General features: G+C 44.2%; 1 non-coding gene across 1 annotated transcript; it reads left to right on the forward strand.

Annotated features, from left to right (window-relative positions):
* The first annotated feature begins 2,133 nt into the window (after positions 1-2,133).
* LOC115031867 (U6 spliceosomal RNA) lies at positions 2,134-2,240 on the forward strand. Its single transcript, XR_003837503.1, has one exon. It is a non-coding gene; the product is annotated as a U6 spliceosomal RNA (small nuclear RNA).
* Positions 2,241-19,143: the final 16,903 nt, after the last annotated feature.

The following is a 19,143-nucleotide window of genomic DNA, read 5'->3' on the forward strand; positions in this document are numbered from 1 at the left end:
TACTCTCCCCAGGAAGTCTTGCTCCCAGTTTCCTGAAGGGCAAGTGTGAACTCCCAGGTAGATCTCAATCATGTTAATGAAAGATAAATCATCTCCAGAAGTAATCAGGATGTAAGCATGCCAAAGCAGACAGTGAATTCCCTGTGTGTGCCTGTGTGTGTGTGTGCCTGTGTGTGCCTGTGTGTGTGTGTGTGTGTGTGTGTGTTAGTCTCGGCTAGTTTTTCCACATTTGTTCCTTGATTGCTGTCCCTTCCTCTGTCCATTCCCTGCTGTAGAGTCTGACCTCTTATAAAAATGTACCACCCACACGCCCCAGCGCCTGGATGTACTTCTGGATCTAGGCAGTAGGCACAGGTAATAGGAAGAGAGTGGGAGGTGAGAGGGCAGGGCTAGATCATCCTACGCCTCTCCCAGCTTTGCTGCCTGCTGGCTGCAGTTTTGCTCCTGTGCAAAGGCAGTCTCTTAGCCCTTCATCAGCTACTTCAGACTTTAGACTACAGTTATGCTATTTCTTGCCTGTTCCTTCAGCCCTGGGGTGGCCATGGCTTGCTACTGTCACTAGTGTCTGCACGCTTCACTAGTTCTAGTTGTTCCTTAGTCATCCACTTCTACACACAGGCCAGGCCAGCCTGAGATTCAGCACATATCAGACGCTGATGTTGTGTTTTCAATCCTTCTGCTTCTACCTCTGACACTTGGATTATAGACGTATACCACCACTGCCAGCTTCGAACTGGCACTCATATAAAACATTGGATGTGCTAGAAAATGTCTGGGATCTCATCACAAGAGAGGAAAAGACAGGCAGATCTCCGGGGTTCACTGGTCAGTCAGTCTAGCCCAACCAGGGAGAGACCTTTTCTCAAAAAACACAAGTTGGAGAGTGACAGATACCTGATGTCAATCTCTGGGCATGGACACACACACACACACACACACACACAGACACACACACAGAGAGAGAGAGAGACAGAGAGAGAGAGAGAGAGAGAGAGAGAGAGAGAGCGCGCTATATACAAAGTAAAGCCTTCTCATTTGAATGGTGAATTCTACTCTTTCCCTGACCCCACACTACTTTCCATTCATTCAGCAAATAGCCGGTGAACACCTACTACGTGCTGGGCACTACACATGCCACTGGAAACAAATAGAGATATTGACTCTGACCCTGTAGCTTTTACAAAACTTCACAGCTTCTCTGAGACCAGTGAAGGAGGCTTGGAGAGAGGCAAGAGTGGTCCCTGGCTAAACACCAAGCATCTCATTAGCAGATGACCAAAAGAAACCATGACAGGCTCAAAGCGAAGCCATGGTGTCCTGGGACTGAAGACCATCTTGGCTCTGTAGAAATCCAAGGTGACCTTATGTAACTTCTCTCCAGGCCTGGCCCGGATGTTCCTTTTGCTCCACCCCCTCTCCTCCCTTTAGCTTATTCATACTCATTTCTTCTTCTTGTCTCTAAAGACCTGGACTATTGAAACTTTTGTGGAATTTATTTATTTATATCTGTGTATATTTGTATGTGTGCCATTGTACATGCAAGGAGGTCAGAGGACAACTTGTGGGAGTTGGTTTTCTCTTTCACCACATGAGTCCCTGGGATCAAATGCAGGCTGTGAGGCTTGGCAGCAGTCACCCTTACCGAAAACCATCTTGTCTGCCCAGTCCTGATCATCTTACCACCCAGAAGGACTGACTATGGTATCCTTCCCGAGCCTGCTCTCTGCTGATGGATGGGCTGCATAGTCGCCTTTAATTCAAAATTTGTGTCCTTCCTCTATTTTCCAAGGCCTCCTTATGCTTTTATTATCCTAAAATATTAATCAACAAGATAAGTGTTCATCTTTTGTCTTTTATTTTTCAAGTTTTTAGCAATGAAGCTTGTGTGATTACTATAACTTAATTAAAAACAGCAATAAGTCAATTAACTAGAAATGCCAGTGTCTTCAGTAGTACAAATAGCTTATTTTTATGCAGTTGCAATAAGAATACATATGGGTTACTCAGAAGACTAGGGAAAATATGATTACTTTTCTGGGAATGCTCTTTTTGTTCATATATTTGTTGAGGAAAAGTCAGACAATTTTAACTTTCAAAAAAAAATTACACAAAAATTTATTAAGATAAATATGGGTGCTCGCTTCGGCAGCACATATACTAAAATTGGAATGATACAGAGAAGATTAGCATGACCCCTGCGCAAGGATGACACGCAAATTCGTGAAGCGTTTCATATTTTTCAGAAGATGGCCTAGTCGGCCACCAGTGGAAAGAGAGGCCCATTGGTCTTGCAAACTTTATATGCCTCAGTACAGGGGAACTCCAGGGCCAAGAAGTGGGAGTGGGTGGGTAGGGAAGTGGGGGGGGGTATGGGGGACTTTTGGGATAGCATTGGAAATGTAAATGAAGAAAATACCTAATGAAAATAATAATAATAAAAGATATATATGGATATACCATACACCCTTGGATAATGCATATGCTTATCCTATATGCATTTGGGCTGGGAGCTAATCAGCTTTCCACCAGTGCAACAATATACCTGAAATAGCGTATAAAGAAGGAGCTTCCAGACCATACTGTCTAACTGCTGTTTAAGGTCTGTAAAATGTGTGGCAGAGAAAAAACGTATGCAACAAAATGAGGGGAGCAAAGCTGAGAGAATAAATGATGTGAGACTATGATCTCACAGCCTTCCCTGGAACCACACCCTTAATGGTCTTTTGCTTCCCAACAGCATCAACATGGGCTTAAGATTCAGATGGCGGCAGGTGGCTTAGCTGGATCCCTAAGCACAGTGATGCTCCACCTCTTGGTGGCTGGAAAGCACCATGAGGCCCAAGCTCTTTGTGAACTTCAGGTCAAAGGGCAAGGTTCAAAGTCTTTTTTCCTGGGAACAGCTTCAAGCTCCAACTCTAGATTCCCAGGGGACGGATGGGTTCTCATCTGCTTTCGTTACTTGAGGAGAAGTTGGAGCACACTGGTTCTGCCTTCAGGATCCTCATGCTGTGACATGGCTGTGACCTTCTGCAGCAGGAATTTTAGGCATCATGACATTTACATGGCTGAGATTTTCAGTTAAGAAACATTTGTTGAGGGTTTCATGATTTTCTTCCTTCCCACCCTCTATTGTTGTGCCTGAAATAAAATAAATGACCTAGAATTATTTGGCACTTGTCTGTCACAAATCATAATTAATACTTTGGTGTTTTTTACTCTTAAGAAAAAGCAACATTCTGCATGTGGAATTCCTCTTCATTTGAGACGTTGCTTTACCGCTGTCCAACATAAGCAGAGAGGGAAGGGGGCGGGGGAAGAGAGGGACGAGAACAACTCATATTTTACAAACTACGATTCTCTCTACATTCACAAAGTTATTTTTTACACACAAAGAAAATAACATGAAATCCATATAAACAACTTTGAATAAGGTATAACCACAGCCAGGGCTGGATTCCCGTCCTGGGGAAGACTAAAGTTGTGCAAGCAGTCTGGTTATCTTCATGGGCTTTGAATGAATGGCTTTAATCACACACTGTTTTCAGTACCTGTGTGGCTGATACTTGATGTGTTGTGTGATTTTATTCTACACACCACAGACACCCTCAGGAATAGCAGCAGCAATAGTAACAGTATTAGATGCAGTTGTGCGGAATTAGCCCACACTGTTTGTATTCTGGTATATAATGTGAACCAAGAATCTTGGTCCCTATTCTCATGGAAAAAAATCCCTAAGGACAAGTCTTCATAGAAAACGCTCACAGTAACAGATACCTTAGACTTTGATAGTCACTTTTATTTAAAGATTAACAAGAAAACAATGAGCTTGGTAGCTGAGCATGTGAACACAGCAAACAATAACACGATACCTCTCACTTCAGATGTTCTGATCAGGGAGCTTGCATCTTACTGAAAGGCTTTCATTTGGTTTTTCTCAGCAAATCACTTGACTCCACTCTTGGTTTGTGATTTGGGCTGGGGTGGACAGGATCATATACCATGAGCACGTCACACGTGTGAACAAGTCACACCATGACCAGGATCCATCCCATCATTTATATGTCTTCCCATGCCTCAAGAGAAAACAGGAAATCTGAATTTAATTGAGAAGTTGTCAGGTTTGGGGGATAAACACATCATACAAAAACATATCTGTAGGTTGGTTGATCTGTGGTTGTTTGCTCATGACTTCTTCTTGAGATCCATACAAATCATTGTCCATTTATACATTGCTCTTGTCTGACATACGCAAGACACCAAGGTCCTCAAATGTTGTGCTGTACACACAGACTCTCAGTTCTCAAAGTGACTTAGCAGCAGACTTCAACCCTATCATTCCCAGTGGTGAACTTATTGGAGGGATCTTATCGTGAGATTATACTATCTTAGGTCCTTGAAGAGTCACCCTTTCCCTTCACTCTGTTAGGTTTTATGTTTTAGAAGTATGAAGGGGACACGGAAGTGATAGTATTCCTGCGGATGGTTAGTGTGGATGTTAAATGGCGCTGTGTTATGAGCCCTCAAAAAACTAAGTCAAATTACTGTGTGATTCAGGAATTCCAGAGTAGAGTATAGATATAAAGAATTGAAAGCAGACACTCAGACAGATATCTGTACACCCACACTCACTCTCTCCTTACTCATAGTCATCAAAAGGTAGAAATGGGGCTGAGAAGATGGGCCAGCAGAAAGGCATTTGCTACCAAGCCTGATCATCCAAATTTGATTCCCAGAACCTGAGTGGTAGAAGGAGACAAATAACTTTGCAAGCTGTCCTCTGACCTTTGCATATGCAAAGGTCACATACTTGAGTTCCTCATTCCTTGCTCTCTTGCTCTCTCTGTGTCTCTGTCTCTCTCTGTCTCTCCTTTCTCCTTCCCTCCCTCTTCCCTTTCTCTCCTCTCTAAATAAATGTAATTTTAAAACAAAGTTAGCAAGGCACCTACACATGTGCAAGTCAAAGCCAGACCGAACCCCAACAAGGATCGGGGAGTTGGCCATCGATCTACACCTGTAGCCTAGGAGCTGTTGGCAACTCTTAATGCTGAGAAAGGAAAGTCAGTTTTCTTTAAGAGTGCAGAACCCTGGTAAGATGACCAGGCTCCAGCAGAAGGCCATACATCCAAGAATATGAGGGCAGCACAAATGGCCTTGATGGGAGGAAGGACACAAATGGCTGGGTGGAGGAGAAGCAGAGATGGGTCCCCGGGGGAGGGAAATGAATATGAACAAAATTCATTGTATGAAATTCTCAACAACAACAAAAAAGTGGAGCTCAGTGTGATGTCTCATGCCCTAGGGAGGCAGAGGCAGGTGGATCTCTATGAGTTCCAGGTCAGCTTGGGAGACAAAGTGAGACCCTATAAGAAAACTGTAGTAACAATTAAATGTCCACCTACAGATAAGTGTACAAGTAAGATGAAGGAGGGCTAGGGTAGAGCTTACTGTAATATGTGTGCAGCTCTGGGTTCAATCCCCAGGGCCACAAACAAATGAAGGAGTGTCACAAACAGGAAGGAAGATAATTCTGCCACGCCTTACAACGTGGACCATGAAGACACAGTGCTAAATGAAATGAAGGATGCAGGAAACAAACATTGTCTGGTCCCAGTGACATGAGATACTTTGAGTAGTCAAGTTGACAGAGCTAGAAAATAGGATAGAAAAATGGGGGCCAAGAAAGATGGAGAATGAATAGTTTTTTAGTGGAGGTTACATTTGGAAAAACAGAAGACGAGACGACATGTGCATAAAAATGTGAGCATACTTCATGTCACTAAACTGATTTAAAAGTGACTAAAATGGTGAAATGTCGGTTATTATCTATTGACCATAAAAAAAGAAAGAAAGAAAGAAAGAAAGAAAGAAAGAAAGAAAGAAAGAAAGAAAGAAAGAAAGAAAGAAAGAAAGAAAGAGAGCCAAACTTCCCATCCTTTGGGCTCTGGAGCTCTTGAGAGTGGGTCAGCCGTTACATGCCTCTGCTCCAGACACTGCCACAGCAGCCCCGGGACTTCCCAGCCTGCCCTCCCTCATCCCTGCTGCTACTGCTGCTACCTGCTAAAGCCTGCCCACTCTCTCTATGAGTGCACTCAGGCCAGACCCAGAGCACAAGCAAAGGGCAGGAACAGACATTTCTTTTCTAAATAGTAGACCCTCTGGGAGGCTGCACTCAACTGCACAGCTTGGGTGTGTCGGTCTTCATTAGAACTGCTTTGGGGTCCTCCCAGATTGTAAGTAGTAGTTCTCCTTAGGGTCCTCCCAGATTGTAAGTAGTAGTTCTCCTTAGGGTCCTCCCAGATTGTAAGTAGTAGTTCTCCTTAGGGTCCTCCCAGGTTACAGGTAGGAGTCCTAGCATCTTTAGTCGGGCTCACTGGTCGTCAGAGTGTAGAAAACAGCGGAAATAACTATGTTATAAAGAGAGGGGTTTGTCTGGGTTCTAAGTTTTTAGAAGCATCAGGCTGCATTGTCCTGGTCTGTGGGAAGGCAGAACATTAAGGTAGAATGGTATGGTGGAAGAAAACTGTTGCTCTTACAGTTAAGATACAACAGTAAAGGAAGAAAGAAGAGACCAGGAACCCACAATCCTCCAGGGGTCCCCTCCCTATTGGCCCAACTTCTGTCAATTGGGGCCCACTGGGTAGAGTGCCAGAGCACCCAAAGCACCATACTGGGGACCAAGTCTTTAACACAAGAGCCTTTGCGGGACAATCCAGGTCCCTATGTTACTTGGAAACAATGGAGAACTTTAAAGGAATCGAATGAGAAAAGGCAATATCCAAGACTGATCTTCTATGATCAATCTTCAAAGTGGGTCTGTTCAATAATACTTCATTCAGTTTCTTTCTGTTTGGATTTGAGTTCCACAAAAAAAAGTTGAGGGTTGAAAATGTCCCAAATTTCACTCTCTGGTTCACTCATGAGCTTTTCCGTCTGGAAGCTATGTTCACCAGAAACCAGGGGCTGTGCTTTTATGTTAACTTGATACAAGCCACAGTCATCTGAGAGGAAGAATCTCAATTTAAAAACTGCCTTCATAGTATCAGGCTGCAAGCAAGCCTGGAGGGCATTGACAGGAGAGGGTTTGGCCTGCCATAAAGTGATGCCATCCCTGGGATGAGGCTCCTGGGTTCTCTAGGAAGGCTGAGAAAGACATAAGGAGCAAACCAGTAAGCAGTACCCTCCCAGGTCTCTGCATCAGCTCCTGCCTTCAGGTGCCTTCCCTGTGTGAGTTTCAGTACTGACTCCTTCAGTGATGAACTGTGATGTGGAAGCATAAGCCAAATAAGTCCTTTTCTTCCCAGTGGCTTGCTTTTGGTCATGGTGTTTCATCACATAATAGTAACCCTAACTCAGAGAGATGCTAAGACAGGTATCCGGAGATGGCTCAGACTAGGTGAAGTGCCTGTCACGTAAACATGAGGAAGTGAGTTTGAATGCGCAGCATCCATGTAGAAGCAAGATGTAGCGGCATATGTCTGTAGCCCAAGTGCTGTGGGATGAGTCAGAGATAGTTAGATCTCTGGAGCAGATTGGCCAGCCAGTCTAGACAAATTGAAATACCCTATCTTAAGAAAACAGAGAGTCATTGAAGACATCTGATGTCAGGCTCTGGCCTAACATGAATATTTGTCTAACACATAGACATGACTAGGCATTTGTACCCACACATGAACAACACACACACACACACACACACACATAGGAAGATGCTAAAAGAACAGGAAACTTAACTTCCATACCTCCTCTGGCATAATTACTTCTGGAAAGTAAAAGCCATCTCACAATGTTGTCTTATAGAGTTCCAAGTCTAAATCTGGGGTCCTGTGTCATTAGTGGGACGTGTCTCTCCCTTAGGTATCATTAAAACCAATTGTTCTTCTTCCTCTAACCCCCCCAATCTGAAAATGCATAGGCTGTTTTTACATTATTTTTCATTTAGTATTTGTGCACACTGAAGAATGTAATAAAATGGGACTTCCTAAAGTAGTTCTGGCAAAATCTTCGAGCCCTTTGACCTCACAAACTTTAAGGCATCTTGACTTATTTCCTTCTGAGGGTGCGTAGGAGGCTGGGCATGCTTCCTCCATCAAGCTACCTTTACAAAGGCCCTTGAGGTTGGGAATGCTATTCCTAGCCTGGTGTCTCAGGCTCCAGTCCCACTGGGTCATGTTAAATGCTAATGTGTTCCGTAGAGAATGAGAGATGGCCTCAATTGTCTCCCCAAGATGTAGAACAGCAGAGAGGCCATGCAGCAAGTGGTCAAACTCTCTCCATTAGCTGCTTTAAATATCACAGATGTTAGTACACAGGCAGCCAGGAGCACCATCATAAACATTATGAGTTCACAACTCAGTGCAACAGATCCTTCCTGAAAGATTGGCTGTGGCTGAGAGATTCCTGATTGTGCTGGGTATGGGCGTGAGGTTGGCAAGCCAGTAAGAAAGGTCATTTACATCCAAGCCAAAGTCCATTCACAGGCCGATGGGTTATTTCTTCTTCTTCTTGGCCATCATGGCAGAACTCTGTTATTTTTTGATGTCTGAATATTGCAAGGTGCTTCGACATCGCTCTTGTCATTCTTCCCCACAGTGGAAAGGGGGATGGTCAGAAGGAAACCATCAAGCTCAGATGAAGCAGAAGCTGATCTTGAGATTTACGGGATCATTGGTGTCCCCAAGAAGTTGTTTACTTTAACTGCTAAAGAATGAAGAAGTCAAGGAAGTCCTTTTTGGGAAATGGCCAATGCTGTTCAGTACCACTGTGGACTTGAGTGGTGTTGGAGACTCTGAGCCGCTCAGGTTTCTCAGTTGCATTTGTTATTATCAGCTGCCAGCTCTTGTGGAGCGCTGAGGTTCTCCTGGGCTGCACCACTGCCCTCACTGACTGCTGTCCTTGCTACCCTAATGCCTCTGCTCACGTTTGCTTTTCTTTCAGCAAACCCAGCCTTTTCCTGTTTCAAACACCCTGGACTACATTTTGTCTTTGGTAGGCATAGTCTCATTCAAAAAATAAATTTATATCTTATGACTGTATTAGTAAAAACTAAATGTATAAATATATATTAAAACATTTCCTTTGGCCTGAAAATTACTTTCTCTGGTTGAGGAAGATATGAAAACATTTGTGAGTCTCTAAAATACGATAGGCCCTAGTTTTGAGTCCCTGAAGGAGAAGTTGGCTGTCTTGGGAACTTTGCAGATATTTCTCTGCTTGGGATGCCCTAATACCAGATGGTTGTGCAGGGCATGGCCTGGCTCAATGCATACTTCTGCAAATAGCATATCAAAGGCAGACCACACCAAACTTCAACCAATCATGTCTACCTTCTGGGACCATCTCTGTTACAGGGTGACTTTTCTGTGGGAGATGAGGCACCAACAAGAAACTAAAGGAACCATTTTGCCCCAAGTCCATCTTACTGAACCAATGAGTTGACTGAGGTTGCTTACAGGAACTTGAGGCCTCAGAGGCAGCTGCCTTCTCCAAAATCCCTCTCTGGCATGGCGGTGGCATGGGAGAGCTGTGTCCATGGAGCTCCCTGCAGGCCTGCAGGCGTGGTGGCATGGGAGAGCTGTATCCACGGAGCTCCCTGCAGGCCTGCAGGCGTGGTGGCATGGGAGAGCTGTGTCCACGGAGCTCCCTGCAGGCCTGCAGGCAGGTCTACAGAAGGGTCTCCTCTCCTCAGCAATAGCTTACTACTCTTAGAACCACGGGGCTTGTGACTCTTGTAACTTTCTGAGAGTCCTCCAAGGATGGCAGTTCAACTTAAAGGAAATAGATACACAATAATTTTGGAAACCTGTTGGACATTTATGTATGTTTCCATTTGGCCAACCTCCCCCTCCCCTCTAGAATAAAAATTCTGCTACAAATTATTCTGTCTCCAGAGTAAACAAAGGACCAAGTAGACAGTAGACACTTGGATATTTGTTCCATGGTATTTCTCTTGTATCTCCAAATTTTCATCTTTTAATGTATAAACAAGATTAAAAATGACAATAAAGGAGGAAGGATAGACTTCCTGGCTCTGGCATCGAATCTCATGGAAGGTCTTACAAAGGCTGGAGCCGCTGGTCCTTCCCATCAGCCCTTGCTCAGTTTGGAATCACTTTACTTTCTCCTATGTAGGGGCAGGGCACGCCACCTTGCCTGGCTAGCACCCATCTTGCACTTCTCATGACTTCTCCAAGGCACAGACTGGGCACATAAGAAACCAATGCTGGTTGTAAGTGAAAGAGACGAAGAAAAAGATATCAGGAGCTTGGTTTAAAACCCAGAAAAGCTTTCATTTCCATTCAAGATCGCATGAGATTATCAAGGATGCCCTTAAGAAAGTGAACAGTCCTTACCAGGGAATATTTGTATGCCAGTACAAGATGGAAATCATTTTTCATATGATGAGGAGAATTCATAAATGTAGCAGGCATCCTATAAACGTGTTTGGGATGGAGATGCAGGCACATAGGACTCTTTGGTTGTAACTGTAGGGTAGCTGGCTTTCTGTTGAGGCAATCAGCTATTCTATGCAGAGTTCTGGGCCTGTGGTGTGCAGTATGGTGGTGTCACAGGTGGAACCACAGTGCTGACATCACGCTATGGGAGTGAAAAGGGGAGGGGGATGTGGGAGGGTGAAAGCAAGATCACAGTCTCCTTCAGAGGCTGCCCAAGTGTCCTGCTTTCCTCCAACTAGACTCTTCCTCTTAAAGGTTCCACCACTTAAAATAGAGTCTACCTGGAGACTCGGCATTCACATGAACCTTTGGGATGTTCCAGAGTCAAACTCTAGCCTATTGCAAAGTTCTCTTGAGGAAAACTTTGACTTAATGGCTCTTTGGGAAGCTCAGGCCTTGGAGTGCTCCAAGCCTTCCTTCCTGTATTCAGGACTCTAGAAGAAGCTTTGAAACTTGGTTTGCTGCCTCTTTCTTTCAGCATCTACTTCTGAGGAAGATCTTATCTGGACTATCCACTGCAGCAAATACCACAGCTCTAACCCATTTGTCCCCTCAGATTTAGCATGGAAATATATATAGAGAGACGTTCATTCCCAGAAGTGTCTGCTGGGTCTCATTGTATCTTAGCTCTGGTGCATCAGGGTACTTTACCTTGGACTAGCGAGAGTGCCCTAGACAGTAACACAGTGCATGGACCATCATAAGAGTGGGTGAAGATGTCCCTGAGTTGTAAGCAGCAAGAATGAGTGGACTGTGCTCCCAACTGTAGTTACAGGAATGAGGGTGTTTGGATGCAGATTTGCTAAAAGAGCATATGTCCACTATGCTTGGATCCAGGAAGAGTCTAATGGATTAGCTTGGCATTAATGGCATAGACTCTGGCTAAGAGGTTGCAGGGAAGTGTGATAAATATTGGATGCTCTAGTAAGACTTGAAAAGGTCCATGCTGGAGGCTAAGCACTGGGTGTGGGTGCCCTTTCTTTCATGAAAGGAAGGCATGTTTTCCCAAAGGAAACAGTTATTAGGAGTGGATGGGTTCCCCATGGCCGTTCTGCTGGGTTATATTAAGCTTCTGAATCTTGGACAGGCTGGACAGTGGCCAGATGTCTTTCTGGCCACACTCAAGTATTGGGCAAGAGAGCTTAGCAGGAGTCCTCTCATCTTTCTTGCTGTATTTTTATATGTTTGCATGGACATATGCATGTGTTCATGTGTGTACACGTGCACACAAGAACCAGAGGGTGACATCAGGTACCTTCCTTGATTGTTCTTCACCTTGTATCTTGTGGATTGTAGTGTGGGTATCCTGTACATTTTGGCTAATATCCACTTATAAGTGAGTATATACCATGCATGTCTTTCAGGCTCTGGGTTACCTCAGTCAGGATGATATTTTCTAGTTTCATCCATTTGCCTACAAATTTCATGTTGCCCCTCCCCCCATTTTTAAATAGCTGAGTAGTTCTTCATTGTGTAAATGAGACATTTTTCTTTATCCATTCTTTGGTTGATGGACATCTGGGTTGTTTCCAGTTTCTGGCTATTGCAAATAAAGCTGCTATGAACATAGTGGAGCAAGTGTTCTTGTGGGATGCTGGAGCATCTTTTGGGCATATGCCCAGGAGTGATATAGCTGGGTCTTGAGGTAGAACTATTTCCAGTTTTCTGAAAAACAGGCAGATTGATTTTCAGAGTGGTTGTACCAGTTTGCACTCCCACCAACAGTAGAGGAGTGTTCCCCTTCCTCTACATCCTCACCAGCATGGGTTGTCACTTAAGTTTTTTATCTTAGCCATTCTGATGGATATGAGATGGGATGTCAGAGTTGTTTTGATTTGTATTTCCCTGATGACTAAAAATTTTGAACTTTTCTTTAAGTGCTTCTTGGCCATTTGAGATTCCTCAGCTGAGAATTCTGTTTAGTTTTGTACCTTTTTTGTTTGTTTGTTTGTTTGTTTGTTTGTTTGTTTGTTTGTTTGTTGAGACAGGGTTTCTCTGTATAGCCTTGGCTGTCCTGGAACTCACTTTGTAGACTAGGCTGGCCTCGAACTCAGAAATCCGCCTGCCTCTGCCTCCTGAGTGCTGAGATTAAAGATGTGCGCCACCACACCCGGCTATACCTCATTTTTAAATTGTGTTATTTGGTTTGCTAGTGTCTTCTTGAGTTCTTTATATATTTTGAATATTAGTCCTCTGTCAGATGTAAGGTTGGTGAAGACCCTTTCCCAATCTGTAGGCACCATTTTGTTCTATTGATGGTGTCCTTCGCCTTACAGAAACTTTTCAGTTTCATGAGGTCCCATTTGTCAATTGTTGATCTTAGAGCATAAGTTCTGTTCAGGAACTTGTCTCCTGTACCAGTGAGTTCAAGGGTTATTTTCCACTTTCTGTTCTATGAGATTTAGTGTGTCCAGTTTTATGTTGCGGTTCCTGATTTTACTTGATCTTGAGTTTTATGTAGGGTGATGAATCCATTTGCATTCTTCTACATGAAGATATCCAGTTAGCCCAGCACCATTCGTTAAAGATGATTTCTTCTTTCCATTATATGGTTTTGGCTTCTTTGATTTGATTCCATTGAAGCCTGTCTGTTTTTATGCTGATATTAGGCAGGTTTTATTACTATTGCTCTGTAGTACAGCTTGAAATCAGGGATGGTGAGTCCTCCAGAAGTTCTTTTACTCTACAAGATTGTTTTAGCTATCCTGGAATTTTTGTTTTTCCATATGAATTTGAGAATTGTTCTTGTCATACAGGTCTTTCACATGCTTGGCTAGAGTTACAACACACACACACACACACGCACACACACATTGTGGGGGGAGGTGAACTATTATGATTTGTTTGTCTTCTGTAGACATCTGGATTGGCCTTTAGTGGGGATGAGACTGGAGGCTGGAGGCTGGAGTCCCTGCTTCCTTTCTGGGGACTCAGAGTCCCTGTGATATTCCACTGTGAGGAGGCCCTGCCTGGACACCAGCGAGGTTTGTGGAGACAGAAAGGCCTGGCACCAGGCTGCTGCTGCCAGCAGAGACCTTAGCAATGACACTGAAGAAATCAGCTCCGCAACCCCAACAAACAAACAAACAAACAAAACCCTGCAGGTGTGTGAGGAAGAGAAATCTCAGGGATTCAGGAAGAGGGTGTTGAGTCTTGATTATTTGATGCCCCTGAGTGTGGGGTGAAGTGCTACGCAGAGATAAACAACCTTCCTCCTTCCTGGAGCTCTTCCTTCACACATTTTATCTTCAGTTCTCTGACAAGCTCACCTCTGACATTCCAACCTCCAGCCCTGAGTGGGGTCTTCAGAAGTTACAGTCACCAGCTTTCTAGCCAGTGAAACAAAGACCCTTCCAACACATCCATGTCCCATGTTTCCACTTATCCCCCTTTACTACAGCACACCCCTCCTTCAACCGGGATAGCACGGTGGTTCCCTCTTCTTCCAACTCTCTTCTGTCGATCCAGAGTGTGGGTTCACTCATGGCTTCCACTCCACCCACTCACTTTCATCCCAGGCAGTCAAGAAAACTAAGCAGACATTTTAGTGCCACAGCAGTGGATAAAAGGATAGTCTTTCTTCCCTGTCCTTAAGAAGGCTTCCTTCTGAGGAAGGAGTCCAGGACAATATAACAACCACTGAAATTCAAATTTGGGGTACCAAGTGTGATTACGTTCTGAGGGATGAAGACGCTTTGCTTCCCAGTCCCAGTGAGTGGTGAGCTGTGCTCTGATTTGCTTTTGAAATCCAGGGTCCAGAAACACTACCCACCAGGTAGGGCTTTGAGTCTCTTTTGGGGCCTATCTCTATGAAGAAGTGCCTTCTGGTCCTAATAGTTGTCACTTGTCCATTGTGAGATGTTGACTTACTTATTCTGTCCATCATCCTGCCCTAGTAGCCATGGTGGGAACAATACGCTGGTACCAGTCACTGGTTCATGATGGGAAGTGCAAGTCTTCTGGCTTCGCTGATGTTGGGAGATTGACTGCATCTTTCCTCCCCCCCCCCCACGCTTGCTGTACTACCTGCATTGCTGTCTTGTTGCATCTAGGCGCCAACCTAATAACTCACCTTCCCACTTACACTGCTCATTGCTTTGACCCTAGATTCTGGTGGTTGCACTTTCCTTCTAGAGACTCCATTCCTTCCTTACAAGATTCAAGTTGCATGTGTTTGTTTAAATTGAGTCATTTTAAGGGACCTGTGGGATGACACTGTGGGTAAAGGCACTAGTTGCACTAACCTGACGCTGTGAGTTCGATCCCTGGAACCCATGTGAAGGTAGAAGGAGAGAACAGACTCGGTAGTGCTGTGCTCTGACTGCCACAGGGGAGTGCTCTGACTCTCCCCACCCCCCAAAGGAGAATGAAATACTTAAAAATTTTAAATTGTTACTTAAAACTATTCAAGTGTGTGTGTGTAGAGCCTACACACATGCATTTATACACATTCCATTGTCTACATGGTGTATACATAGAAGTTAGAGGATAACTGGGTTTAGTTTTTTAAATATTTTTTTACTTTGCATTGTGCTCATCTCAGTGTGTATGATCTTCCTCATGTGACAGTAAACAACTTGAGTGTAGGGAGATTTCTTGTCCATCCTTGCATATTAGCACCTACTATGTGGCTCTGACTTCAGTAAAGACTCAACTAGTATGTATGGTGGGACTTTGTGACACGCAGTGATAAAAGGCAGGGTGGACAGCAGATGGGTGTAGGCAGAGCTTCGGGTCAGTGTTTTCTTAAAGCAGTGGCCATTGCTTTGTCCAGAACTGGGAATGCTAAAAGGCAGGCAGAGCAGTGCAAACTGACCACCCTACAATGCTCAGCCTCAGTCAAGTCATTACTCCTGTGGAGATTCATGCATGATGTCACCCCTGGCTGGATGTGACCCAACATCTCAACCCTGGGAGGGCAGTCGGACTGAATATCTAAGTATCCTCCAACCCAGCTAGGGAAGTATGTTCTGCATGTAGAAAGCTCCATCATAGCGATTACACGGAGGTGCAGCTCCGGGTGGACAGGGCTTGAAACTGGAAAGTTCCACTGAGTCCTCTACTGTGCACGCGTTGCTGGCTCACCTCACCCTGAAAGTCAAAAGGGGAAAAAAAAAAAATATATATATATATATATATATATATATATATATTTACATCTGCTTCAGAGGTGGGTTGTGAGGGTTTAAAGGAAATTATATGAGAACATTTTAAAATTTCGAAATGTAAATTTTTTTACTTGCTGTATTTTAGTCCCTTCAGAATGCCTTACCAAGACACCTTACGACAGGACATTTATAAACAACGCAAATTTATTGCTCACAGTTCTGGGTGCTGAGAAGTCTTAGACCAAGTTGCCAGCAGAGGTAAGACTGAGGTAGGGCTTTACTGTTTACTAGGTGGTGGCTCGGCTGTGTTCTCCCATAGGGAGAGACAACAAGCCAGCTCCCTCCACTTGTACAGGGCATGAATCTCATCCACGTGGCCAGGCTGCATAACTTAAAACTACCAATCGCATTGGAAGTTAGGTTTCAAACTATGAACATTCGGACCGCAGCATCTTGGTTCTATTTCATAATTGGAGTGTTTAGAACAAGAAGAACGGACGGGTTAACTGGTTAGGGCTGTAGGGGAACATCCCTTGGTGAGGGTGGAGGGCCTAGGCTTGAACATGGGCATAGTCATGTCCTCCTTGAAACAGTACAGTAGAAAGGGAGGCTTGAGAAAGAGGGGAAGCATGCAGAGGAGGACTATATGGGGGCCACTTATGCTCAATTACTTTCTCAGGAAAATAAGAGGTAGCGCTGTTCCTAGAGGTTACTACTGAGAGCGGTTCCAGAACCGTAGGCTTCCGAGGAGGCTGTGGAAGCCACAATGTGGGAAGCTGCCACGCAGCTGTGTGTATGGGTGTGTGGGCTGTCTGTAGGTAGGTCAGGAACAAAAATGAGGGGCTGAACAGGTTTGCAGAGCCACAGCGGATAGAAGAAACCCATTTTTTTTTCTCTCCTTGCCTCCCTGTCTTCAGCCTTCTCTGTCTTCTTTCCCTAAACTGACCATAATGCAGGCAGTCTAAAACATTAGTCTTATTACTTGTATTTATTGAGTTCAATATTGCTTTAAAAGCACCAGAGTTGACTCCTTTGCCTTTTCATCTTTCAAAAAAGAAATTCTTAGTAAAAGTGTTTTTATTTCCACATGGCCGATAATTATTTTTTAGTAGCTCCTCTATGACTCTTGTAGGAACAGGAACGCTCCCTACTCTGAGACTCTTCCTACAATTTGTAAAATATTTGACTTTAATGGTTCTCCTTCCCTAGTCATTTATTACATTGAGTGTCACATTTGATTTTTATTTCCCATGACACTTTTTGGTGAGGCACAAATCTCTGTTTTGACCATCTTTCTCATGATGCTAACAGCAGCTAATAGCTGGAGCCCTCAGGAGTCTGGCCTCAGCCTCTCCTACAACAAGTGTTGTCCTGTGAAGAGGGTTTAGGCGTGACAGCTGACTGGCCCTCCTTCTCCAGTGCTCCATACGCATTGAGTGGTTGTGATTATTCTCATCAATAATGGATTTCTTTAAATTATTGCTCCAGTCCTCATGCTGTAATTTAATTTGTTCCCTTTCTGATGACCGGGCCCTTGCCACTTCTTTATTTATTATGAATAACCAACTCAAGCACCTTTTTTTTTCTATGCTTCCGGGAATAATCAGGACCACATCTCTATCCTTGGCCTACAACAAGTGAAGGATTAACCTGCTGCCATTTCTCCATTTATTGATGTCTGAGTCAAGGGATCATTTCTGAAGTTGAGTTTGAATATTTGGCTTTGCTGTTTGGAGTTAATTTATGACATGTCTAACTGAATTATTACTTCTCTGCTGGCATAGAATTGTTTTGTTTGGCAAAAAGGCAAGGAGATATTATAAAAGTATAGAATGGTCCCAGACCTTCAAAAGTTATCAGTAAGTCATGATTTTAAATATCAGCCATAGAGTCAAGCTGCTAACTTGCTAACTGGTATTACTATTAATATGTAAATATATTCTTCCAACCAGGCAAACCTGGCTATTGATTTCATTGAGCTACTGGAATATTTGTTGAATGCAACATTAATACAGGATATAATTCAAGACATTAATTATATGGATCTTTGACTACCCAAACTAGATATGTGGAAATATTTATTCAGTTTAATCCATGGTTCTCCATCAAGATACTGTTAACAGGAACTTATTTAGATTCAGAATGAAGACTCTGGGCGATACTGTTTCTCACGGCAAAGTGTTTAGTCTACTGTGCCCATAAGCCTTCCAAGACATTGCAGATTCATTTGCAGATGACAACAATGTGCTGCTGCCTCTCCCCATCTCTACCTGGCACAGTCCTCCAGGTGCCAACTCTGAGAGGCTTCCTGTTATTACCTTCCTGTCCATCACTTCTACCTTCCTGTCCATCACTTCTGCCTTCCTGTCCATCACTTCTGCCTTCCTGTCCATCACTTCTGCCTTCTTCTACATCACTTCTGCCTTCCTGTCCATCACTTCTACCTTCCTGTCCATCACTTCTACCTTCCTGTCCATCACTTCTGCCTTCATCTCCATCACTTCTACCTTCCTGTCCATCACTTCTACCTTCCTGTCCATCACTTTTGCCTTCCTCTCCATCACTTCTGCCTTCCTCTCCATCACTTCTGCCTTCCTCTCCATCACTTCTTCCTTCCTTTTCATCACTTCTACCTTCCTGTCCATCACTTCTGTCTTCCTCTCCATCACTTCTACCTTCCTGTCCATCACTTCTGCCTTCCTCTCCATCACTTCTACCTTCCTGTACATCACTTCTACCTTCCAGTCCATCACTTCTGCCTTCCTCTCCATCACTTCTGCCTTCCTTTCCATCACTTCTACCTTCCTGTACATCACTTCTTCCTTCCTCTCCATCACTTCTACCTTCCTGTCCATCACTTTTGCCTTCCTCTCCATCACTTCTGCTTTCCTGTCCATCACTTCTGCCTTCCTGTCCATCACTTCTGCCTTCCTGTCCATCACTTCTGCCTTCCTCTCCATCACTTCTTCCTTCCTCTCCATCACTTCTACCTTCCTGTCCATCACTTTTGCCTTCCTCTCCATCACTTCTGCTTTCCTGTCCATCACTTCTGCCTTCCTGTCCATCACTTCTGCCTTCCTGTCCATCACTTCTGCCTTCCTCCCCATCACTTCTTCCTTCCTCTCCATCACTTCTACCTTCCTGTCCATCACTTCTACCTTCCTGTCCATCACTTCTACCTTCCTGTCCATCACTTCTGCGTTCCTCTCCATCACTTCTATCTTCCTCTCCATCACTTCTGCCTTCCTGTCCATCACTTCTGCCTTCCTCTCCATCACTTCTACCTTCCTGTCCATCACTTCTGCCTTCCTCTCCATCACTTCTGCCTTCCTGTCCATCACTTCTGCCTTCTTCTCCATCACTTCTGCCTTCCTCTCCATCACTTCTGTCTTCCTCTCCATCACTTCTGCCTTCCTCTCCATCACTTCTGCCTTCCTGTCCATCACTTCTGCCTTCCTCTCCATCACTTCTTGCAGACACTTGGGCAATCGTGCTTCCATGCAAGGACACAGTAAGCACCCCCACCTCATGCTTCCTTAACTTCAATGGCCACCAGTGTAGGTCTCTGCCTACCCAGATCTCTA

The sequence above is a fragment of the Mus caroli genome, unplaced genomic scaffold, assembly GCF_978045245.1.
Source record: "Mus caroli unplaced genomic scaffold, Mus_caroli_1 scaffold_10, whole genome shotgun sequence".
NCBI classification, from domain to species: domain Eukaryota; kingdom Metazoa; phylum Chordata; class Mammalia; order Rodentia; family Muridae; genus Mus; species Mus caroli.